This window comes from Macaca mulatta, chromosome 9 (assembly GCF_049350105.2).
Source record: "Macaca mulatta isolate MMU2019108-1 chromosome 9, T2T-MMU8v2.0, whole genome shotgun sequence".
NCBI classification, from domain to species: domain Eukaryota; kingdom Metazoa; phylum Chordata; class Mammalia; order Primates; family Cercopithecidae; genus Macaca; species Macaca mulatta.
In genome coordinates, this window is record NC_133414.1 from 9,577,798 (window position 1) to 9,603,165 (window position 25,368).

Genomic DNA, 25,368 nt, shown 5'->3' on the forward strand with positions numbered 1-25,368 from the left:
GTGTCTTCCTGCTCTCCTGCCCATCGAAGGAGGACTGGGAAGATTTTATGCTGAGATTCCCAGGCGCAAACTGCAGCTGATGGGTTCCTCGAGGTTCTCTTTGAGATGGAAACGAGCCGGCTGCGCTTATGTTCATTTCTGTTTTGCTTTTCTACCGTTGAGTGAATAACACCACAGTGAAGGGATTATTGGAATGTTTTCGAAACACTAAATAACCATTTTGTAACTTCTGCTGTATAGTTTTCTTTTCCTGTGGAGGGAGTGTGTAACTATAGCACACGTTTAAAAGAAATCTGTTAATTGCCTCTGCACTATCTTGGCAAATATTTTAAACCTAAAGCTAAATGTTGAAGTAAAGGTGTAGCGCATTACTGAGATGCAAATGGAGCTCTCTCTGGCTCCTAATTAATGACCTACAACTCGAATGTTGTTTCCAATTACTTTTGAAACACCGAAGGAAAGAATCACTGCTGGCCGTGGTTAACTTGGGAGGTTTTGTCACGTAGTTCCAATGTCTTCAGGTTTGCCACCGCTTTGCTTCATGAACAGATTTGAGTTAATGCCCTTTCACCTTAAGAACAGGGAGTTCAAATTCTTGACATTCTTAGGGCTGGACAAGGGGCGGGGGACACGTGGAAAAATCCCAAACTCAGTATCTCAGCTACGTTTTGTTTTAGGTGCATTTCATCCCATTCCTTCTTCAAAGAAATGTCATTTCATCGTTGTGGGCATGGATTGAACCTTCTAAGATGTTTCTAGCAGATGATGCAACAGCTGTGAAATATAAGTATCTATATATAATAACAGTGATTCAGATCCTTTTTGTTTGTTTGTTTTCTTTTTTGAGACGGAGTCTAGTTCTGTCGCCCAGGCTGGAGTGCAGGGGCGCAATCTCGGCTCACTGCAACCTCCGTCTCCCAGGTTCAAGCGATTCTCCTGCCTCAGCCTCCTGAGTAGCTGGGACTACAGGTGCCCACCACCATGCCCAGCTAATTTTTGTATTTTTAGTAGACATGGGGTTTCACCACGTTGGCCAGGATGAGCTCGACTTCCTGACCTCAAATGATCCACCCATCTCAGCCTCCCAAAGTGCTGGGATTACAGGCATGAGCCACTGCACCCGGCTCATTCAATTTATTCTTTGGAATATTATCATATATTTTAATGGCCAGAATGGTTTGGTTCTTTTTTTCTTTTTTCAAAACTATAAGACACAGTAGAATAGCAATACTAAAGAGGGTTTAATCTAGAAAAGTAGAACAAGATTGCAGATCTAAAATATTGCTAAAATTTTTTTGAGTAAATTATATTCCTAACTAATTTCCAATCTGTTTGACCTCACTTTTGAAGTTGTTGTATTAGCACATCTATAGGAGAATATTTGAGAAATATATGGGGTTTTTTTGGAAAAGATCTGAGGATTTGGGTTATTTCTTTAAAACATTTAAAAATCCAACAAAATAGAAAAAATTACTTAGGAATCGAAAAGTTTTGCTATTTATAAATGCTTCTATAGTGCTTCTAGATTAAGCACTTTTTTCATTTATTCAACAAATACCCAAGTGTCTAAGTTGACCTTTTTTTTTTTTTTTTTTTTTTTAAATTTTTTAAAAGGTAGATCAGGAAACAGAGAAATCAAGATTCCAGTGATGTCATTCTTACTTTGTGACATTTACCTTGTTGTTCCTCTTAAAAATGAACTGCGTGAACTGTGGTGAGCTTCTCACTGGGCCTCTGGGTTAGTCCCTAAGCAGACAGGTTGTGATGGAACTAAGGTTACCCAGAGCTCACCTTCTGAGATCAGCGTCTGCTTTCTAAACCTTTTTTTCTTTATTTTTTGAGACGGAGTCTTGCTCTGTCGCCCAGGCTAGAGTGCAATGGTGCGATCTCGGCTCACTGCAACCTCCGCCTCCTGGGTTCAAGTGATTCTCCTGCCTCAGCCTCCTGAGTAGCTGGGATTACAGGCACGCGCCACTGCGCCCAGCTAATTTTTGTATTTTTAGTAGAGACGGGGTTTCTCCGTGTTGGCCAGGCTGGTCTTGAACTCCTGACCTTAGGGGATCCACCCATCTTGGCCTCCCAAAGTGCTGGGATTACAGGCATGAGCCACCGCACCCGGCCCTTGCTTTCTAAAACTTTCTAAGGTCTTAAAGTTGTTTTTAAAGCGTACTCCTCATCACAAGGCTTCATTTTGGTATTTCACAAGTTTAAAAGTGTGTGAAGGGTGCAGATTCTTTCCAAATATTGCATACGTGACTCGAGTTTAGTGAAACACCTGTTCCCAAATTCAAACCCACAAACTCCAATGCAATCCATTGCCTGCCTTGGATGTTTTCCTCCTCATGGTAAATTGTCCTATTTACATTTTGAAGATGTAGAGGTATTATTACTCCATTTTCTCTTGTTCCATTCCCCTGTCCACATCCTCAACCCCAAATCTACCCCTAGAGCCATTTTTGTGATCCTGCATGGACAGAGGACATTGGTGGGTCCTCTGCAACTTCCAAGCTAAGGAGAGATTAAAAGACCAAAAGAAAACATTTGGACACTGGCGTATAATTTTATCCATAGAACAAAATGCTAGCCATTATCTAAATCAGCAGAGCAGCACACCAACACCTTTCGCCCTTCAAAATGAAGCAAACTTCTGGAAAACATCTTCATTTTTCTTTGTACCCTCTAGCTCCAGCAGATTTGACATCATCAGCTCTGTCTTGTCCCTACGCTTTGCAAAGAGCCCAGGAAGCGGAAAACTCTGGAATTCTGAGACACTCATTGATCATTTGAGCGTGTTTTGACTGTTGTCCTAGAAGTCTGGAAACTAGGGTTTCGTTCTTGGCTGTGCTGACAGTTAACAGGATGATGTGAGGCTCTCTGATTTCTCTGGGAGCATGCTTCGTAACTCTGTAATTAGTGAGATACTCTCTAAGACTTATGGGAGATTTTATTTATTTATTTTTTTTGAGAACTTTTCTGAGGAAAGGATTCTTCGCAGCCCCAGCCATATTTTTTTTTTAATTTTTTTTTTTGAGATGGAGTCTCACTCTGTTGCCCAGGCTGGAGTGCACTGGCACAATCTTGGCTCTCTGAAACCTCCACCTCCTGGGTTCAAGCAATTCTCGTGCCTCAGTCTCTGGAATAGCTGGGATTACAGGTGCCCACCACCAAGCCCGGCTAATTTTTGTGTCTTTAGTAGAGATGGAGTTTCACCATATTGGCCAGGCTAGTCTCAAACTCCTGGCCTCAAGTCATCCGCTCATCTCTACCTTCCAAAGTGCCTGTGATTACAGGCATAAGCCACCATGCCTGGCCCATAATTTTGACCAGGGTATTTGAAAAGCCTGAAGGGAGAGTAGCCCATTAAAGATTCCAGATGGGGGCTGGGCTCAGTGGCTCACGCCTGTAATCCTAACACTTTGGGAGGCCGAGATGGGCGCATCACCTGAGGTCAGGGGTTCGAGACAAGCCTTGCCAACATGGTGAAACGCTGTCTCTACTAAAAATACAAAAATTAGCCAGGTGTCGTGGTGCATGCCTGTAATTCCAACTACTCAGGAGGCTGAGGCAGTAGAATCACCTGAACCCAGGAGGCGGACATTGCAGTGAGCGAGATCCTGCCACTGCACTCCAGCCTGGGTGACAGAGCGAGACTCAGCCTCAAATAAATAAATAAATATAAATAAAAAAGATTCCAGATGGGTTGGGGGAGTTCCACTTCTATCTGCCCTTAGTGCTATCTCGTGAACTGCAACTTGTATTTCATGACTGTCAACCCGGGATACGAGTCAGCGCCTCAGTCTTAGGAGTCTGCTCTTTCTGAAATGTGTCCAGGCCTCTCTCGAACTGAATACACAGGGCTTGCTTGTCCTGTTGATTTTGGCAGCCTGGTTCATATTTCTGTCATCCATTGTGTAAAGAAATTCTGCCTGAATTGCTTACAGGCTATTCTAGGGCTATAGCCAGAGTCCAGTCTTTTTTTTTTTTTTTTCCTTGTCCTGCCTGTCTCTCTTTCTCTTTGGAGAAGGGGATCAACAGAGGAAGTGGATCAGTGCTCAGAAAAGTGGTTCCTTTTAGGATGCTCTGTTTGGATCCTGGTGTCCCCGAGTCACTTCCTGACACGCCCTTGAGCTCTGGTGCAGGGGACGCTGGTCCATTAGCTACATTGTCTGTGGTGCATTTTTACAATCCCCTGTCATGTCTGCGTGCACTGCGGCAGGCTGCACATTGGAGCCAGGATTTAGAGAGTGGGCCCTCTCCCCTCGCCCTTCCCTACCCCCACAGGTCTCAAGCTAAACAAAAGCCATGCTGTATAAAGCCACTCATCTCATCCCTGACTTTAGTGGCAGGGCCGGGTCCCCAGCAAGAGCCTGAAAGATATGTAAACACCTGGAGGAGCCTTTGTGCTTGGGCCTTGCGTTGTGTAACTAAGGGATGTTGTGTGGGGAACTGAGGCTCCCAGGACCAGGTCCTCATTCAGAGAACAGGTCTAAAGAGGACCCTGCTTCAGAGACGCGGGTTGCACAATGCCCAGACTACTGCGTGCTCTGCAAGGAAACCAGCCAATCTGGTTTTGTTTTTGTTTTGAGGGGGTTGGGGATGGGCTGCCCGTGGGCATAAGAAACTTCCAGAAAATTAAAGTTTTGTTTTCTTTCCTTTTTTTAACAAATTATAAAATTAGTGAATAATTTATTGACCAAACCTGTAAAGTACCAAACTGTTTTTCTTTTTTCTTTTTTTTTTTTTTTTTGAGATGGAGTCTTGCTCTGTAGCCCGGGCTGGAGTGCAGTGGCCGGATCTCAGCTCACTGCAAGCTCCGCCTCCCGGGTTTAGGCCATTCTCCTGCCTCAGCCTCCCGAGTGGCTGGGACTACAGGCGCCCGCCACCTCGCCCGGCTAGTTTTTTGTATTTTTAGTAGAGACGGGGTTTCATGGTGTTAGCCAGGATGGTCTCGATCTCCTGACCTCGTGATCCGCCCGTCTCGGCCTCCCAAAGTGCTGGGATTACAGGCGTGAGCCACCGCGCCCGGCCGAAACTGTTTTTCAGAAGAAGCAGAAGGGCCAGGTGTGGTGTCTCTCACCTGTAATCCCAGCACTTTGGGAGGCCAAGGCAGGAGGATCACTTGAGGTCAGGAGTTCAAGACCAACCTGGCTAAACATATGAAAATTAGCCGGGCGTGGTGGTGCACGCCTGTAGTCCCAGCTACTCGGGAGGCTGAGGCACAAGAATCGCTTGAACTCAGGAGGTGGAGGTTGCAGTGAGCTGAAATCGCGCCACTGCACTCCAGCCTTGGCGACAGAGCGGGAGTCTGTCTCTAAATAAATAAATAAATAAATAAATAAATAAATAAATAAAGCAGAAGCCGCCGAGCTTTCCTCCTTGCTGTTGAACTGACCACGTGCAGTGCAGTCTTAGGAGGGGTTTGTCCCGAATGCTGTCTTGAACCTGATGGTCTCTGGGGGTGGGGTTGGGGGAAGTTTTCGTATAGCATTTGTTTTTTTGAGGGTCATTGAAAGTTCATCTCATGAACTGGAAGGGGTCGTTAAGTAAAAGCCACCTTGTAAACTGTGGCCACCCTCCTCTTCTTACTGTTGGGGAGTCTTTGTTCCTCTTTATTGGGTCTACTAGGCTACAGCCATGCCAAGGATAGCACAGGGACTGCTTGAGCAGGGGCAACAAGTGGCCCACTCTGCCCCACAACCTCCCGCAGCTTCCAGGACAGCCTCCACCACGGGCACAGCCGACTCTGAGCAGACGCTGCCTGGCTTTCCCTCCATCGCCAACCTGGTGATCCCGAGTCAGGAGCTCTGTGACTCTCCTCTACTCTAGGAAGACTGTTCCCATGCCAGGCACACGAGCTGGCCTGTCTTGGATAAATTCGATACCCAAGTGTGTGAAACCACCCTGTTCTTCACTTTGAACATCTTCGGGCTCCCTTGTGCCAGAGTGACCTGAAGTGCCTTGATGCAAGATGGGCCTCCGGTGGCAAATTCTCAATTTCCAGATTGGAGTCACTGTTCTGAAAACCAGACCTCCGAACTCCAGACAACTGCATAGACCCATGGGGCTGTCCTAGAAAGACAAGGGAATGGATTTGTTCAGTGCAACCGCTGGGACTCACTCAGCCTGGACGATGAGAGTAATCCACCTGAGAAAATGGGCTGGGAGGCTGGCCTCGCACAGTGCACAGAGGCTAACAAACCAAGCTTGTAACACATCAAACCCTTGGCAAATGACAGCAGGTGTTTCCATTGAGCACATGCTCTGTGTTGAACTCTTTGGAGAGATTTTCTCCCTTGACTCAGAAAAGCTCTGGAATGTGGGAAGATCACTCCCCTTATTTTATGGGTAGGAAAATCATGGGATAGAAAGGGTAAGTAATTTGCCTCCAACAGGAGTTCAACATAAGGAGGGGCACCAGGTCCCTTTTGCTCCTCCCAGAATCCTGCTAGGATCACAGTGGCCGGCAGGCAAGACCCACTCAATAGGTTTGGTTGAATACATGAAGGCCAGTGTTATACTGCTTTGAACATAAGTAGGTCCCTTTTTCGGAGGAGAAACTGAAATCACCCGTCAGAAACAGTGGCTTCCAATCTCCCCTGATTCTTGTTAGATAGCAGGTCCTGGGAAACTGCGAGGCAGACAGGATGTGTCTGAAGATCCTCAGAGGCCTGAGGACAGACCCACAGAACACTGAGATCTTCAGCTTCTAGGGACGCTCTTCTGCAATGTCCAGTCCCCGGCCTTCATTCAGTCAGCATCTGCGTTAGTTGCCTGTAGCTGCCGTAACAAATGGTTATTTGTTATTTCCAAATAACAAATATTATTTGTAAATAACATTTAAATAACACGTTAACATGTAAATAACATTTGTCATTCACGAATGGGTATTTGAACTTGCTTGCCTCCAACAGCACCCACGTATTCTCTTGCAGCTCTGGAGGTCAGAAGCTCGCAATCAGTGTCACCGGGCTAAAGTCGTGGTGTTGGCAGGGCTGGTTCCCGTAGGAGGCTCCAGGGGGAGAGTCTGCTTCTTTGTCTTCTCTCGCCTGGGAGTAACCTGCATTCCTCGGTGCATGGCCCTTTCCTGCCATCACTCCAACCTCTTGCTTCTGTCATCACATCCCCTAACCACCTTTTGTCAAAAAAGAGGAGCTGGCTGTCCTTCGCTCTGCGGAAAGATGTAGCTTACAGGTTACAGGAGGGGGAAGGGCTCTTGGGGTCAGATGAGACAGGTGAAGTTAGGGAGTTTTTCTCCTCTGCAGAGTTCACTAGTGAGCCCCAACTGGAGATGGGGCCCGCAATCTTGGCTTTATGTGCTGAAGGCATTCATCAACGGAGCTTGGCCTCAGTGATTGTGCGTGTACCTGATACCAAAGTATTTGTTAAAGACATAAGAAACTGAAGAAATTCTTTTACCTAAGCCCAGGGCAGTTTTATACATGTCTTCTAATCTCAGAGTCAGGATGACTCTGGTTCCTCGGACCCCAAGGTGAGGTGAGAGGGTGACTTTTGTCATTGTGTGATGAATGTGCTGAGATGTGTCAGCGTGAGGGCTTCATGCAAGATCTCTCAGCAGGGCAGGGAGGAACACCCTCTTTCTATATCGCTTCTTGCTACATGGGGCCTTTCTGCAATGGTGGAGTGTAGTAAAATGACAGGGACTCCTGCTATTCTGCCTGTTTTCATTGTAAAATTATAAATGAAGGCATTTTCATGACAGTATTTCTACCCAATGAAAGGCTCTTTTAAGAATGAAACTTCGGGCTGGGCGCGGTGGCTTACGCCTCTAATTCCAGCACTTTGGGAGGCCGAGGCAGGTGGATCATGAGGTCAGGAGGTCGAGACCATCCTGGCTGACATGGTGAAACCCTGTCTCTACTAAAAATACAAAAAGATAGCCGGGCGTGGTGGCACCTGTAGTCCCAGCTACTTGGGAGGCTGAGGCAGGAGAATGGCATGAACCCAGGAGACGGAGCTTGCAGTGAACTGAGATTGTACCACCACACTCCAGCCTGGGCAACAGAGCGAGACTCCGTCTCAAAAAAAAAAAACAATGAAACTTCAGAAACTTCAGAGACTGTGGTGGGTGAGTAGCAGGAAACAGCTTTCTCTCAGCTCCCAATAAATTATACCAAGTAAGTGAGCAACTAATCCAACTATGTGTGAAGTCAACCCTTTCCTTAAGAGGTTTACAATCTCCTTGGGGTGACAAGCTGTGCCTGAGAACAATGAAGTCCCGAATGTGGCTCTGGCTCACTGGTTGAGGAAGTGGGGACACTCAGTCCCTTTCTTCGAACAGAAGACAGGAGGGCTGTGCCTCTTAATTGGATCAGGGGGCTTGGAGCTGCCACTTGGGTTCTGAAAATGTGATTGTGGGTGGCACAAAGGGATGGAACTTGGAGCTTAATTCACTTCACTGCTGCTCTGGCCAGCACTCCACACTGTCAGTTCCATCCGAGGCTGGCTGCCCAGGCTGTTTGTGACACAGACCCTGTTGCACGGTTTCCTTATAGAGTCCAGAGGCAGCTCACTCCTCCGTTACGTCGCACATCTGTGAAGAAGGGGAAGGAGAGGCAGCGGCATGGCTGCCGGCCGCATGGACGGATCACCAGCAGCTCCGATGAAGGCAGAGGTTTTAAACTACAGTTGTGTCTAAGATGAAGTTTGGGGATTAGGTGTCTCTGCTTTCCATTACCCCAGATAGAAGTGTGCTGGCAGAATGTCTGCCCTCGGAGCCAGCTGGCTGGCCAAAGGTGAAAGGAGAGGAGGAGTAAGTAAAAGAGGCGTCTATCAATCCACTTTTTCCATCAGCATGGTCCTCTAAGGTAGACTGCTGTCCTCTCTGTCACGCCCCCGGAAACTGAAACTCTGGGATGTGTTGAAGTTACCCAAGGACACGGAAAGGCTTGTCCCCAAGGGCCTGTCCTAGATTGTGAGACTGTTGGTATATCTGCTCTCAGCACTAACAATAAAAAATAGAAAAGAAAAGCCCGCAGTGTGATTCTTAAATTTGAGGGAAATGCTGTATTGGCTTAGGACTGATAAATAGATTTTGACATCTAGATAGAAATATCCCAAATCAAAGTTGTCACCTTGATTTGTCATTTTAAAAAGTCCCATTGTTTTGGGCTGGGCGCAGTGGCTCACGCCTGTAATCCCAGCACTTTGGGACGTCGAGGTGGGCGGATCACCTGAGGTCAGGAGTTTGAGACCAGCCCGGCCAACATAGTGAAACCCTGTCTCTACTAAAAATACAAAAATTAGCCAGAGAGAGAGAGAGAGAGACAGACAGACAGACAGACAGACAGAAAGAAAGAAAGAAAGAAAGAAAGAAAGAAAGAAATAAAGAGTCCCATTTTTGTCAATGGATGCCCCATTAAAAGTCTTTGAATTGTGCTTTGCACGATGGAACTTAATGCCTGTTGAAGGTGTGACCAGTAAGAGTTCCAGCTTGATCCTAGAGTCTGAATGGCAAGCATGAATTTTCGCTGAAGACAGACAGCTGTAATGTAGTAAGAAGGGATGCTCAAGTTGGGCTGAAGTTTGCAAATCAATACAATGTGTTGGCTTGCTGGGAACTTCCCTCATTTTGTTAAGGATTACATTTCTACATGGTTTGCAGACTAGATGTTAATCAGTGGCTGTTGGCCAGGGAGGCCAAACCCTTCCAGCAAATAAATGCATTTAAGATGTTAGGGAGTGACCAAAGAGGAATATGTATGCAGAGACCTGGAAAATATGAAACCAGTTAAGAACTCAAAGGTCATTTTGTTCAGGGCAAAATTCTTGTGCATGGTGCTGACAGTTTGCCCTCTGGGTGTTTTCAGAGCTTAAAGGATCAAACTTGTCCACATGAAATATGAAATGTCTAATACAGAACCCCATGTACCCCGTCAGACCAACCTTTTTGCCCTGTAATTACCACGGCTCCAGCTTCACGTGGGATCCCACCCTGTCTATTGCTCTTGCATAGGCGTGGCCTGGCTGAACATCTAGAGGACCCTTTGAAGACGTCTTAGGGAATTAAACAAAACAGAATACTTAACAGTCTATGCAAAGGAGGGGGAGGATTATCCTTCTCCGTATCTGAGATGGGTTCCCAGTGGTAATGCAACTTTGCTACAATGCAGAAATCTCACCAAGGCTTCTGATGTCACTGTCAAAGTGGACTGCCGTGCTAAAAGGAGGACGAACTATGATCTTCCACTTTCTTTTTTTTTTGGAGACAGTCTGGAGTGCAGTGGTGTGATCACGGCTCACTGCTGCCTTGACCTTCCAGGCTCAAGCAATCCTCTCCCCTCAGCCTCCTGAGTAGCTGGAACCACAGATGTGCACGCTACGACTGGCTAATTTTTAAGTTCTTTTTATAGAGACAAGGTCTTGCTGTGTTGCCCAGGCTGGTCTCAAACTCCTGGGCTTACGTGATCTTCCCTCCTTGGCCTCCCAAAGTGCTAGAATTACAGGCGTGAGCCACCACACCTGGCTGATCTTCCCTTTGTACCAAATTGGTTATTTTCTTGCAGCTGGACAGGATAGAGTAGGCACTTACGTTGTGGAATGGAGACCTTAAGAACCATGAGTTTTGGGCTGGGCGTGGTGGCTCACGCCTCTAATCCCAGCACTCTGGGAGACTGAGGTAGGCGGATCATGAGGTCAAGAGATGTAGACCACCCTGGCACACATGGTGAAACCCCATCTTTACTAAAAATATAAAAATTAGCCAGGCGTGGTGGCAGGCGCCTGTAGTCCCAGCTATTCGGGAGGCTGAGGCAAGAGAATCGCTTGAACCCTTGAGGTGGAGGTTGCAGTGAGCCGAGATCATGCCACTGCACTCTAGCCTGGTGACAGATTGAGACTCCAACTCAAAAAAAAAAAAAAAAAAGAAAAAAAGAAAAGAAAAAAAAAAGAACCATGAGTTTTGCCAAGAGACGGATTGTGAAGAGGCGATAACTCAAGAAGATGAAGTTAGAATTACTTCCATCTTCCAGTTTCTGGCCCCCACAATGTGACAAATGTTGGTATTTGTCACAATGGTACTGGGCCCCTGGTACAGTTTCCTCATTCAGCTGCGGAACCCTGATGCAAATAGGACCCTGTGTGCCAGGCCCTCATCAACTGATCCTTGCCCCTCAGAATAAACCTGAGCTGTTTAGAGTCCTGCTCCACACTAAGTCTGAGCTGATGCATTCTTTTGAGCTAAGGTATTGATGACTCTTAATGGCTTAATGTTATCCTTCTTTGTTGAGCTTTGCATGTAAAAGAAGCCTTTAATGCCTTCTAACTGATACCAAGCAAGCAAATCCTGTGGGAATTCCAGGCACCAGGGGAGATACCATAGTTTTGGGCAGAGGTATCTTTCAACACCTAGCACAGTGTGATTTGTCCAATAATAACTGTCAGCTGATGTGCAGGGTGGCCAGCAAGTCTGGCAACATAGAAGTGATTTTATCATGTAAGGAAATTAATATCAATACAGCACTTCTGCATCCTCTGACGTTTCTAGACTTCGTGGCCACCCTGAATTCTGAGCGTTTACCAAGTGTTGTCATAAGTGCTCTCACTTAATCTTCCCAACAATCCTATGATGTAAGTATTATTATTTATCATCCCTGTTTTACATAGGAGGACAAAGAGGCTTAGAGAAGCTAAGTTGAGGAATTAACTCATCGCTGGTCTGTAGCTTTGACCGAAGAGCTGTGTTGCTACCTTTACTTTCTTTCTTTCTTTTTTTTTTTTTGAGATGGAGTCTCCCTGTGTCACCCAGGCTGGAGAGTGCAGAAGTTGCTCGCTACAACCTCCACCTCCTGAGTTCAAGTGATTCTCCTGCCTCAGCCTCCCCAGTAGCTGGGATTACAGGCGCCCACCACCACGCCCAGCTATTTTTTTTGTATTTTTAGTAGAGACGGAATTTCGCTGTGTTGGCCAGACTGGTCTCGAACTCCTGGCCTCAAGTGATCTGCCAGCCTCGGCTTTCCAGAGTGCTGGGATTACAGCCATTGCACCCAGCCACTATCTTTACTTTCTACTGAGAGAGACTATCCCTCCTCAACCCCAGATAGAAACTGAAAAAGGAGCCTGAGGCCCTATGTCCCCAGGCTTTTGGATTTCTGTAGAGTATTTTCCACTGGTCCTTTCTGTTGAGTGGTTGCCTTGCAGTTTCTCCCTTGTAAGGCAGCCTGACCATTAAACCCTTCATCTCAAGAGGTTGTTTGCCCAATATCGCAAGCATATCAGCACTGGGGTGAAAACTCACAGCCGTAGATGCTCAGGTCTGGGCATCCTCCTGAGTAGCTGGGACTATAGGCGTGCACTATGCCCAGCTGATTTTTTTGTGGCGATAAGGACTCTCTGTGTCGCCCAGGCTGGTCTCTAAGTCCTGGGCGTAAGTGATCTTCCTGCCTTGGCTTCCCAAAGTGCTGGGATTACAGGCATGAGCCACCGCAGCTGCTTGATCTTCCCCCTTTACAAAATTGGTTATTTTCCTGTAGGTGCTTATGTGTGGGATGATGACTTTAAGAACCGTGAGTTTTACCAAGAGATGGATTGTGAAGAGGCAATAACTCGGGGAATGTTCTTGGCAGAAGTAGGTTAAGTTTAGATTTGATCTCTTGTTGGTCATTAATAGGCTTGAGGAGCCTAGCATCATCTCCAATTTGGAAGCTCTGGTTTAAAAAAATCCCCTCCCGGCTGGGCATGGTGGTCACGCCTGTAATTCCAGCACTTTGGGAGGCCGAGGCTGGTGGAGCATGAGGTCAAGAGATGGAGACCATCCTGGCCAACATGGTGAATCCCTGTCTCTACTAAAATTACACAAATTAACTGGGCGTGGTGGTGTGCACCTGTAGTCCCAGCTACTTGGGAGGCTGAGGCAGGAGAATCACTTAAACCTGGGAGGTGGAGATTGCAGTGAGTGGAGATCATGCCACTGCACTCCAGCCTGGCAACAGACCAAGACTCTGTCTCAAAAAAAAAAAAAAAAAAAAAAAAAAAAATTCTCCTCCCATAGCCAGGTGTAGTGGCTCATGCCTGTAATCTCAGCACTTTGAGATTACAGGCTGAGGCCAGAGGATCACTTGAGCCCAAGAGTTCAAGACCAGCCTGGGCAACATAGAGAGACCCTATCTCTACCAAAAAATTTAAAAATTATATGGCAATGGTGGTGCATGCCTGGAGTCCCAGCTGCTTGGGAGGCTGAGGCAGGAGAATCACTTGAACCCAGGAGTTTGAGGCTGCAGTGAGCCGTGATGGTGCCACTGTACTCCAGCCTCGGAGACAGAGCAACACCCTGTCTCTTAAAAAAAAAAAAATTAAATTAAATTAAAAAAAGAAAATCCCCTTCTAATGCAGGAGGAGGATGTGGTTTCCTATTGGACAGACTGCAGGGAGTGGCCATTTCCTTTCAGACTGCCTGCCTGCCCACACACTTAAGCACATAACGGATTTCAGGCCCCACGTGGAGGCTTGCTACCCTGAATTATGTCTAGGCTGGTAAAACTCAAACCAAACTCATCACAAAACACTTAGTCCCATAAAAGAACCCCTCTTTTTATGATGGAGAAATTAACCAGTCTTGAGCAGGAGAGGGTAGGGAAACTGCCGTAAGATATAATTATAACCATGGTAATATTAATAGAGGTACACTCTGCATGCCTTTTGCCTTTCGTCCCAGATCTGAGAGTGGCTGACTGGTTAATTAACGTCAGCAAGTGTGATTGGCCCTGTTAGAACTGTACATGGATCTAGAAAAAGCAGCAGCAATGCTTTGTCTGTCTGTTTTTCACCGTGAGCCCCGTCCTACTTTGTCTGGGGGAAGTGGAAGTGGTGGTCTTAGCCTGGCTCACTCCCCCTTTTGGAGGTTGAACAGAATTAATAGGAAAACAGAAGTTTTTTTTGGAAAATTTAAATTCAAATTTTTGGCCATGCGCAGTGGCTCATGCCGGTAATTCCAGCACTTTGGGAGGCTGAGGCAGGCGGATCTCTTGAGGTCAGGAGTTCGAGACCAGCCTGGTCAATATAGTGAAGCCCCAACTCTACTAAAAATAGAAAAATTCCCCGGACGTGTTAGCGGGCACCTGTAATCCCAACTATTTGAGAGGCTGAGGCAGAAGAATCGCTTGAACCCAGGAGGCGGAGGTTGCAGTGAGCCGTGGTCATGCCACTGCACTCCAGCTTGGGCGGCAGAGTGAGAGACTCCATTTCAGAATAAATAAACAAATAAATAAATAAATCTTTTTTTTTTTTTTACAGGCGAGATCTTGCTCTGGCACCCAGGCAGGAGTGTAGTGGACTGATCCTAGCTCACTGCAGCCTCGAACTTCTGGTCTCAAGCGATCCCCCTGCCTCAGCCTCCTGAGAAGCTGGGACTACAGACACGTGCCACCATGCTAAGCTAGTTTTTAACTTTTTTTTCTTTTTGTAGAGAAGGGGTCTTGCTGTGATGCTCAGGCTGATCTTGAACTCCTGGGCTCAAGTGATCTTCCCACCTCAGCCTTCCAAAATGCTGGGATTACAGGCATGAGCCACTGTACCCAGCCACCCATTGTATTTCTTAGGGGTTGTGAAGGAGACTTATGAACTTTCTGTGATATCCAAGGTTAGGCTGGGTATTAGGAGTCACTGTCCTGAATTCGTCTTGCACCTAGCACACCCTGTGAAACCAAACATTCCCGTGTGGCATAAAATAGGTGGCCCCACTCTGTCATTACTATACGTGACATCCTTCAAGGGACGGCAGAACAAACTGAAGCATTTATAACAAAGCAAAACTAAATGAAGATCAAAATAACTTGCCTTCTGAGAGGTGGCTACTGGACTTTATTAAGGCATTTACTGGACAATGAAATATCAGTCATACGAAGGCAATAAACAGGAATATGAATGCTGCTACCTACCAGGAATTGGCCAATAAAGTCAAATTTCCAATTTAATTTAATTTAATTTAATTTAATGTTAAGTTCTGGAATACATGTGCAGGATGTGCAGGTTTGTTACATGGGTAAACATGTGCCATGGTGGTTTGCTACATCTATCAACCCAATACCCAGGTATTAAGGATCGCACGCATTAGCTATTTATCCTGATGCTCTCCCTCCCTCAACCCCCTGACAGACCCCAGTGTGTGTCATTCCCCTCCCTGTGTTCATGTGTTCTCATTGTTCAGCTCCCACTTATGAGATCAATAAAGTCAAATTTCTAAGCGTCTGAAATTCCTCTTAAAAATATATATATAAAAAACATCCCTAGAGTTGGAAGGATGAGTAGAGCAATGCTAGGTACAATTCAGGTTTTCATTTGTCACTTTTTTTATAGCAACTGTCAGTGCTATAAAAAGGCAAGAAGGAAAATCATCCTTATGAAGAGAAATGGATGCCCGCCAAGGGCTGGGATTTGATCCTTCAAGTTCTCTTTTCTTCCTTTTGGAATCACTGGGTTTATGAGAGAAAGTGTTGAAAAATATGCAGAACGTGTGAGATTCGTCGTCTTTGTCCTAATGTTCACTTGTTACACAATACCAGACCAGGGCCTTACTTCCTTCGTGCTAGTTTTCTCCTTTCAAGACGGTGGAATACAATGGTAATTATAGCTTGTGGGTCCTTTGGCAAAGGGAGTATTGATAAGAATATGTTGTCCATGGTGGCCTATTTTGTGACCCCCCCGAAGGGTTGTTATTCCAGCCTAGGGTGAGGTCAAATAGTTGGACAGTATTTGAAAAATGTCACAATGCAACGTGCTATTTGACTCAATGTCTAAATGTACTCTTGGTATCCAGAGTGGAATATCGGTGGTGTGGACATCAGCCCCAAACAGACTCAGGGGATCCTCAGAAAAGGAACATGTTGGGCCGGGCATGGTGGCTCATGCCTATAATTCTAGTACTTTGGGAAGCCGAGATGGGAGGGTTGCTTGAGGCCAGGAGTTGGAGAACAGCCTGGGAAACATAGTGAGATCCTGTCTCTACAGAAAAATTAAAAAAATAGTCAGGCATGGTGGGGTCTGCAGTCCCAGCTACTTGGGAGGTGGAGGCGGGAGGATCGCTTGAACCCAGGAAATCAAGGCTGTAGCAAGCTATGATTACACCACTGTACTCCAGCCTGGATGACAGAGAGAGATCCTGCCTCTTAAGAAAAAAAGAAAAAGAAAAAAGAAAAAGTTTATAGCTTAATGTGATCAAGGCATTGACCCCCAATAATAGGATCAGGTTAAAGTCATATGGCAGATGGCTACAAAAGTGACTATTTATGTTTGGAGAATGTGTACCTGTGTCTGTCTTAATGGACGTGCAAGCATTTACTTGTGTGTTCACTTGACATCCCAAATCCAAATGTAAATTAGTTTAGTGCCTGTATTTTTTTCCTTCTTCCATCAGAGCAGATATCTGAGGCTCAATATTTGGGTGGGGAAGAGAATATATATTTGAGATAGAGTCTTGCTCTGTCACCCAGGCTGGAATGCAATGGCACAATCTCAGCTCACTGCAACCTCCACCTCCCGGGCTCAAGTGATTCCCCTGCCTCAGTATCCCGAGTAGCTGGGATTATAGGTGCCCACCACCACACCTGGCTAATTTTTGTGTTTTTAGTAGAGATGGGGTTTCCCCATGTTGGCCAGGCTGGTCTCAAACTCCTGACCTCGTGATCCGCCCACCTCGGTCTCCCAGAGTGCTGGGACTACAGGCGTGAGCCACCGTCCCCGGCCCAGAATATTTTTTAGGATTGCCCTTCCTTTAAATAGGAAAAGGCAGTGAGATCCACTCTGATTTGCTGTTTGGATTGGAGACCAGCTTTGACAGGGTCCCAAAAAGTTCAGGGCCCTGTTCTCCCTTGGTGAGGCAGGTGTAGGGGAGTGTGCTCTCTGTTGTGTAAACAGGTTTCTGTTCTGTTTGGTGCTTGCCTCATGCTTTCCATGGAGCCCAGAGAGACTGGGAAGAGCCCTTAGGTCCTTGTTTCAGGGTCAATCAAGGCCTGACCTCTTACGCAGACCAGTCTCCCAAAGCGTTCAGGCCAGGGCTGCAGTCAGCCGTCACGTAGGACTCAGATCTCCGACTCTCCTAAAATATGAAGGTTTTAGAATCCTGGGCAGGCAGACGAGGGAAATACTTTCTCCTCTGCACTTTCTGGACATGTGTTTCCATGTGAGTAAGGCAGACTTGTGTGTATGTACAGCAGTGCATGTATGACAGCAGTGCATGTACAAAAATTCAATTGCACCCTAAAAAGGAAAAAAAAAATTCAATAAAAATATAAAGTGTCCACTGTGTCCCACACATTGTGCTGTACCTTTGTTGGTAACCCAGTGGTGTGAAAGATGCATAAAACTTCAATATTGAAGTAGAAATGATTCAGGCATATTAAGACCAACAGGTCTGACTGCTTCTCCTGCCTGTTATCGTGCTGACTCGTGGCTAGTGCTGATTAACAGCAGTGGCAAATTCTTTATGAGTGGCTCCTCCTAAGGAGAATTAGTGGCTCCATAAACTCAGATATTCTTAAAATGAGGCATCAAGGCGAATTGCCATTTAACTCCCCAGGCTTCCAGAGCTGAAGTGGAGTGCAGGACCGTGGGGGTCTGGTTGGCAGTGGGGCAGAGGTGGAGGAGTCACATACTTTTAGACTGTAGAAAATATATTTTCTTACCAGTAAAATGGGAGCTGCAATGAGAATTGAATGAGATAACATAGGTATGACATTTAACCTAGTGCATGGCATAGAGTAAATGTTCCATAGATAGTGACTATTATTATTAGAAAGGCCTTGCTGGGTGCAGTGGCCAAGGTGGGTGGATCGCTGAGCCTAGGAATTTGAGACCAGCCTGGGCAATACAGCAAGACCCTGTCTCTCTATTTAAAAAAAAAAAAAAAAAAAAAAAAAGGCCTGACTATCAATGTATTTAACACTTTTGAAAATCAGACCAGGCACGGTGACTCACACTTGTAGTCCCGGCACTTTAGGAGGCTGAGGCAGGTAGTTCTCTTGAGGTCAGGAGTTTGAGTCCAGCCTGGCCAACATGGAGAAATCCCCATCTCTACTAAAAAATACAAAAAAAAAAAAAAAAAAAAAAAAAAAGTCGGATGCGGTGGCTCACACCTGTAATTCCAGCACTTTGAGAGGCTGAGGCAGGTGGATCACCTGACGTCCGGAGTTCAAGACCAGCCTGGGCAACATGGTAAAACCCCGTCTCTACTAAAAATACAAAAATTAGCTGGGCGTGGTGGGTATGCCAGTAATCCCAGCTACTTGGGAGGTTGAGGCGGGAGAATTGCTTGAGCCCGGGAGACTCTGTCTCAAAAAAAAAAAAAAAAAATAATAATAATTTAGCTGGGTGTGGTGGTGTGCACCTGTAATCCCAGCTACTCAGCAGGCTGAGGCAGGAGAATCTCTTGAAACTGGGAGGCGGTGGTTGCAGTGAGCCGAGATTGTGCTATTGCACTCCAGCCTGGGTGACAGAGTGAGACTCCGTCTCAAGAAAAAAACCCGGAAACAAAACAAAACAAATAATTGGGACTTTCTTCTCCATTCAAAATGGAAACATTAAAGGCATTTTAGCAGAGGAGTGATCTTATCACAGCTCCACATTTGGCAATGGATATGGGATGGATTATAGGGTAGAAAGATGGGAAAAGGAGAAACTAGCCGAGGCAATTGCAGGAGCCCAGGTAAAAGGGGGCATCTAAGAGGGCAACTTGGAGCCATGGGGATGGATGGGAGAGAACTTGCAAAGGAGAATCAGGGGAACCTGGAAATTGACTAGATGAGGTGGACTGAGGTAGAATGAGCCGGGTGATGCGGAGGCAACTTCTTGATTCTGCTTTCTCAAACACCCCTATAGCCTCTTTGAAGGGTATATCAAGTCCTGAGGAGGCAGTGTTTGAGAAGAGATGATAAACCAAGCTTCAGACATCTTGAGTTGCTGGGGGGGTATCTTGATCAAGTGGTTCAACAGGTAGAGAGTGGAGTTAGGAAGAGATATGATGGGGCGATCTGAGTAGAATCCCCCTTGCAGTCATGGGAAGGCTGTGAGGCCATAAAGAGAGACCTTGACAGTGGAGAGCATGGATTTATCAGTGGGGAATGCCATTGATTTGACGATCGCCCTGCACACGAGGTGGAAGGCAGAGAGCACTGGAGCCGGACAGGGAGATGAGAAGCCTGTTTGAGAGGTGAGAGAAGCCTCCAGGAAGACTTGTTTCCTGGAAGCCAAGCCAGGAGACAGTTCAAGGGGGAAGGTGAAATGTTGCAGAAATCGGGGTTAAAGAGATCACTAGCTTTTGGAGGGAGGTGGCTATTTTGACCTGGGAAAAGAGTTTCAGTGAGATAGCCATGGTGGGTATCAGATGGTTAGGGGCAAAAGCACATGTTGGAAGAGAGGAAGAAGTCCTGGAGATTCATCTTGGAAATCTTTGTCAGAGAAGAGACTGGGGTATTAAATTGATGAATGAGGCCAGGCACGGTGGCTCATGCCTGTAATCTCAGCACTTTGGGAGGCTGAAGTGGGTGGATTGCTTGAGGTCAGGAGTTCAAGACCAGCCTGGCCAACATGGCAAAACTCTGTCTCTACTAGAAATACAAAAGCCAGGTATGGTGGTGCATGCCTGTAGTCCCAGCTACTCAGGAGTCTGAGGCACTAGAATAGCTTGAACCTGGGAGAGGGAGGTTGCAGCAAGCCAAGATCACACCACTGCATCCCAGGCTGGGTGACAGAACGAGACTCTGTCTAAATAAATTAATAAATTAATAAATTGAGGGGGTGAAAGGGTTGCTCACGTGTGTTTTAGGTCAGAAGTGATGCAATCAGGTTATCAAACAGAAGAGAAGGAGTCACTGGAGTGAAGAGAAAGATAAAAGGTGGCAGACAGGGCCAGGCACAGTGGCTCATGCCTGTAATCCCAACACTTGGAGAGGCCAAGATGGGAGGACTGCTTGAGGCCAGGAGTTTGAGAACAGCCTGGACAACATAGTGAGACCCTCATCTCTATTAACAAAATAAAATAAAAGTGCAAAACTGATGGAGCTGAATGGCAAAAAATCCTCCAGGAGTCAGAAGAGAAAAGGATCAGGGACAAAGGCCTTCTCCCAAGACAGAGAAAAATCGAAGGAAAAAAATTCAGAAGTTGGGGTAAGGAGTGGGGTAGACAAGGTAGTGTCTGCACACAGCTGTGGCATCTCTGGGTGTTTGATGTTAATGACGAACAGGGCAGTTGAGGACGGTCATGGCGGGAAGAGGCCAGGCCATCTGCAGGGAGAACCGCAGGGCTGGGCAGGTTGGAGATGCCAGGGAATTCCCCAGGGAAAGCAGCAGGGAACCCGCGGGGGATGACTGAAGGATGGTGGAGCCCTTGGGCTGGCTTGGGTGAAGTGAGGGGCTTTCTGCAGCCGTATCCTGAAATCTGGGTACCAGGGCACAGAAACTGGATGGAGACTGAACAAGCCTGGCTTGGTGGGTGGGCTGTCTTGGGGCTGGGAGATTTCTACCTTCAAGAGCAGCAAATGAACCAAACTAGCGGGACAGGCCGTGAGTTCAGAAGAAATAAAAGTGCTTTCCATTTCTTTGCTTGAGGTAGGAGCGTGGGCAGCGGAAGCGTTGGGCGGGCATCCATGTCCTGGCTGCCTCTCCTGCCCCGAACCCCCCCTTGGGTTCTGCTGCCAGATTCTCATTGCATGACTTTCTTTCTCTCGCCGAAAGACGAGACAGTGACTCTCCCGAGAGACGGGAAAGTCTGTCCCATTGTTTGTGCGCCCCTCTGCTCCTCTGCGAGGGATGTCTGGCTTCTTTACGGCTCCTCTAATAGACCATGTTTAATCGTCACTGTCAGGCGGGGAGGAGCAGCCGTCGGTGGCCTGGTGGCAGTTTATAGGCCCAAGGCCATATGTCCCAGAGTGACATGCAGGGTTGCAATTCTGCAATGACAAAGAACAGCCGTGGTGACCACAGCATGAACCACGACTGATGACAATCTGCAGGGTTTTTTGCATCAACCTGGCAGCATGGCTCGCGTAATGGGTGAGTGTATTTGGGTTCAGATTTAAAGCCATGTACAGCATCAAGGGATCATCTGAGTTATCCTCAGCAGGTCCGCCTGAAACTTTGGTGGATCCTATAATAGATTTAAAAAAAAAAAAAAAAAAAAAAAAAAAGCCCAGGTGTGGTGGCTCACACCTGTAACCCCAGCACTTTGGGAGGCCAAGGCACGTGGATCACCTGAGGTCAGGAGTTCGAGACCAGACCAGCCAACATGGAGAAACCCTGTCTCTACTAAAAATACAAAAATTGGCCAGGCATGATGGCACATGACTGTAATCCCAGCTACTAGAGGAGGCTGAGGCAGGAGGATTGCTTGAACCTGGAAGGTGAAGGTTGCACTGAGCCAGGATTGTGCCACTGCACTCCAGCCTGGGCAACAGAGCGAGACTCTGTTCCCATCCTCCCACCTCCCCAGAAAAGGAGAGCCTGGCCAACATAATGAAACCCTGTCTCTACTAAAAATACAAAAATTAGCTGAGTGTGGTGGTGTGTGCCTATAGTCCCAGCTATTTGGGAGGCTAAGGCAGGAGAATCACTTGAACCCAGGAAGTGGAGGCTGCAGTGAGCCAAGCTTGCCACTGCATTCCAGTCTGGGCAAGAAATTGAGACTGTCTAAAAAAAACAAAACAAGACCGGTGAACGTGGACCAAGAGCACTGTGGCCTCAAACCTGGGTTGAAGTCCACAAGGTGACCTCTGGGCCTCAGACTCATCGTCTGTAAAATGGGCATGCTAATATGTGCCTTGTAGCATCACTGGGGAGATACATGTGATAGGCTACAAAAGGGTGATTATTTTACACTCCTCACAGAAGCGATCACAGCATGTAGTCATTGTTTGTTTTTAACATTTCTCTCCCCGACTAGACGATGTCATCCTTGAAGGCAGAAACCATGTGTCCCCAGAGGTATGTTGGCTCTCAGTAAGTAGTTGTTGAATACATGAGTTGCTGATATTAACAACTCACATTTGCTAAGTGTGGATGTGCCAGGTTGCATGTGTGTATTTATCTCATTGAATCTTCATAACAACTTAAAAGGGGAAATGCTACTATTATTTACAGATGGGGATACAGAGGCTTAAAGAGGTTCAATAACCTGCCTAAGTTTGCACAGCTAGTTGGTGATGGAACAACCTCTTATCCACTCTTAGAGGGGCCGGGAAAGGCTCCAGTTGAGGATTTAAATCTCAGGGGTGTTCACAGCCACTGTGAACCAAGATGGGGAAGACGTGTGGTCGTGAGTTTTCTTCTAACTCTTTTCAAGTAGCTTCTCCTACTGGAGCTGTGCGAAGAGCTAAGGCCACTTGGCCCATATTACAGGCCCGTGCCCGTATTAGGTAAAAAATATTCAGAAGCTGTTCACACACATGAAGATCCATTAGGCACTATGCAACAGACGGTGACCCCACCAGGGAAGTGTTGACTCGTGGTGGGGCTGGGTGGGTCCCAAGACCTGGAGTGCCTGCAATGAGTTTCCTGCACTGAGCCTGCTGCTCTCATGATTAATGCGACAGTGGAAAATTCCTCCCTCGGTTTATTTTTTTTCCCTGAACCGAGAGCTCCATGTAGGAGCTGTGAGTGCCTCAGGGTGATACTTTCCCATTTGTCAGTACGTGGTGTACTCCACCCTCACCTGGACGGATGTCTCACGTTGCAGGAGGGCAAGGTGGGGATCGGGCCAGGCGACAACTCCCCAGGCTTGGGCCCCGTTGCTCTGCGGTGGGCAGGGGCCCTGAGAATGCGGGGTTGTTATTTTCCAGGTCTCTCTGCTTTAGTCGTCTTGCTGCACGGAATGCAAAGGCTCCTGTGGCAGGAACTGAAGCTTAGCACCCTGGGGTTCCCTGTCGCTGAAGCAGAAGGTCCTGCCTCTGAATAGAGCCTCATTGACACCATTGGAGAAAGAAAGGCCGTTTTCTGCCTTTAAAGAGCTCTGGAAGTCTGCCCCCAGGTTAACAGTGATTACCGCCATGGTGACTTCTACTTTGTCAGTTTCCTTTCAGATGTTCTACAATGAAATTATATTGCTTTAATAATCAGAGAAAGAAAGCTCTAGCATGACATTAGCCTCCTGTGTGCTCACTGGATCCCTCTCTTTGGGGAAGACGAAGAAAATGTCTTCCTCTCTCCTCTGAGCGCACCCAACCTCACTTCACCCGATGCAATTTCTGGTCCTGTAATTTTTCTCTATAGCTTCCACTTAAAACCAACCAACCAACCAACCAACCAACCAACCAACCAACCAGGCCAGCAAACAAATCTGATAATCGATCTGAAGTATTTATTGGACTCCTATGATGGGCTTAATCTCTCAAACTCCTGGATTTTTTTTTTTTTTTCTAGACAGGGTCTTGCTCTGTCGCCCAGGCTGGAGGGCAGTGGTGCGATCTCAGCTCACTGCAACCTGTGCCTCCCGGGTTCTAGTGATTCTCCTGCCTCAGCCTCCCAAGTAGCTGGGATTATAAGTGCATGCCAGCATGCCCGGTTCATTTTTGTATTTTTAGTGGAGACTAAAATTAATCATCTGATTAAACAGATGAACAAAGGGCATCCAACGGCTATGAGATTAGCCCAAGAATACCCACGAGGAATTGACTGAACCAACACTGAGTCCCAGTCTCTTGACTTCCCATTCATAAGAAGATGAAATTAACATTACCGGAATCAGACAGAATCAGGGTTTCGCTATGTTGGCCAGGCTGGTCTTGAACTCCTCATCGCAGGTGATCTGCCCGCCTCATCCTCCCAAAGTATTGTGATTACAGGCATGAGCCACCACGCCCAGCCTGGATTTATGTTTGTTTATTTTTGTTTTTATTTATTTATGTATGAATGTATTTAAAGTTTTCTTTCTTTTTGAGGCAGTCTCTCTCTCTCCCCCAGGCTGGATTACAGTGGTGCAATCATGGCTCACTACAGCCTCAACCTCCTGGGCTCAAATGATCCTCCCACCTCAGCCTCCTGAGTAGTTGAAACTATAGGTGTGTGCCACTATGCCCAGCTAATTAAAATAATTTTTTTTTTTTTAGAGATCAGGTCTTCCTATGTTGCTCAAGCTGGCCTTGAACTCCTGGCCTTCAGGGATCCTCCTGCCTTGGCCTCCCAAAGTGCTGGGATTACAGGTGTGAACCACTGCAACAGGCCCATGGGCTTAATCTCTTAAACAGTTTTTTGACTTCCTTTTAATCTTTTCTGCATCTATGTAGAACTTTGCTTCTCCCGTCCTTGCTTTGGAATAATGCTGCTGAGAATTTGGGAGTATTTTCCTTTTGATGCCATTTATTCTTCCCCAAATGATAGGCTTTCTTGTCTACCATGTTAATAATTATTTTCTTCTTCTAGTGTGGTGACTCAGATGCTAAAATAAAAAAAATTTTTAAAAAATTGTTATTTTTCTCCCATGAAATTCCTCCAAAATCTTAATTTTGGGCATTATGGTTGGGACGTTGCTCTGATAAAGCGACACCTAGAAGATGGGAGAAGTTAGGAAAGAGGTGGGTCTATCTGACTTCTCTCCTGCACCTGCTCTTTTTCAAATGTTTTCTTCCCATGCTGCTCCCAAAGTGAGGTCCTTTACGGAATCTGAGCCGTGCTTAGAATAATATGGAGATAGCTTTCAGTACAGATACACACTTCACTTTAAGTAAAACTTATTTATAAACATCAGGAGGAATGATTCGCTTTGCAAAAAGATGCTTTGCTAATAATCAGAATTCACCATAGGATACTTTATATCGTCAACTTCCCAGTGCATAGAAATGCTATAATTGCAAAAATTCAATATGAATTCAGCAGCATAGAATTTTCAGGAAGTAAAGCATACCTGCACGCACCTGTATGATTAGGAACCCCAATGCCGTCTTTTCTCTGGAGACTGTAGGACCCACGATCTTGTCACCCCAAAGGTGATGTCGCTGACAGTATTATGGAACTCAAATTGTGCTTGTGAGTGAGGTTAAGCTAATCAGCACTGAGCTCACGGCATTATTCTGTATAAACCATTACAGAGGGGCTGTCTGATTCTGGTAATGTTAATTTCATCTTCTTATGAATGGGAAGTCAATAGACTGGGACTCAATGTTGGTTCAGTCAATTCCTAGTGGGTGTTCTTGGGCTAATCTCATAGCCCTTGGATGCCCTTTGTTCATCTGTTCAATCAGAAGTATGTCCTAGAGAGTCTGTGCAGGTCATTCTCGACCTAATTTCCTCATTCTTTGATTACATTCAGCTATGTGGATAGGAGGCTGGGACTCTCTTGGGAGCTGCACAGGAGATTTTGGAATTTTACTTTATCTGGTTATAGTTCTACTGGTTTTAAGGGATTTCACACAACACATAGAGGTAAGAAGCAGC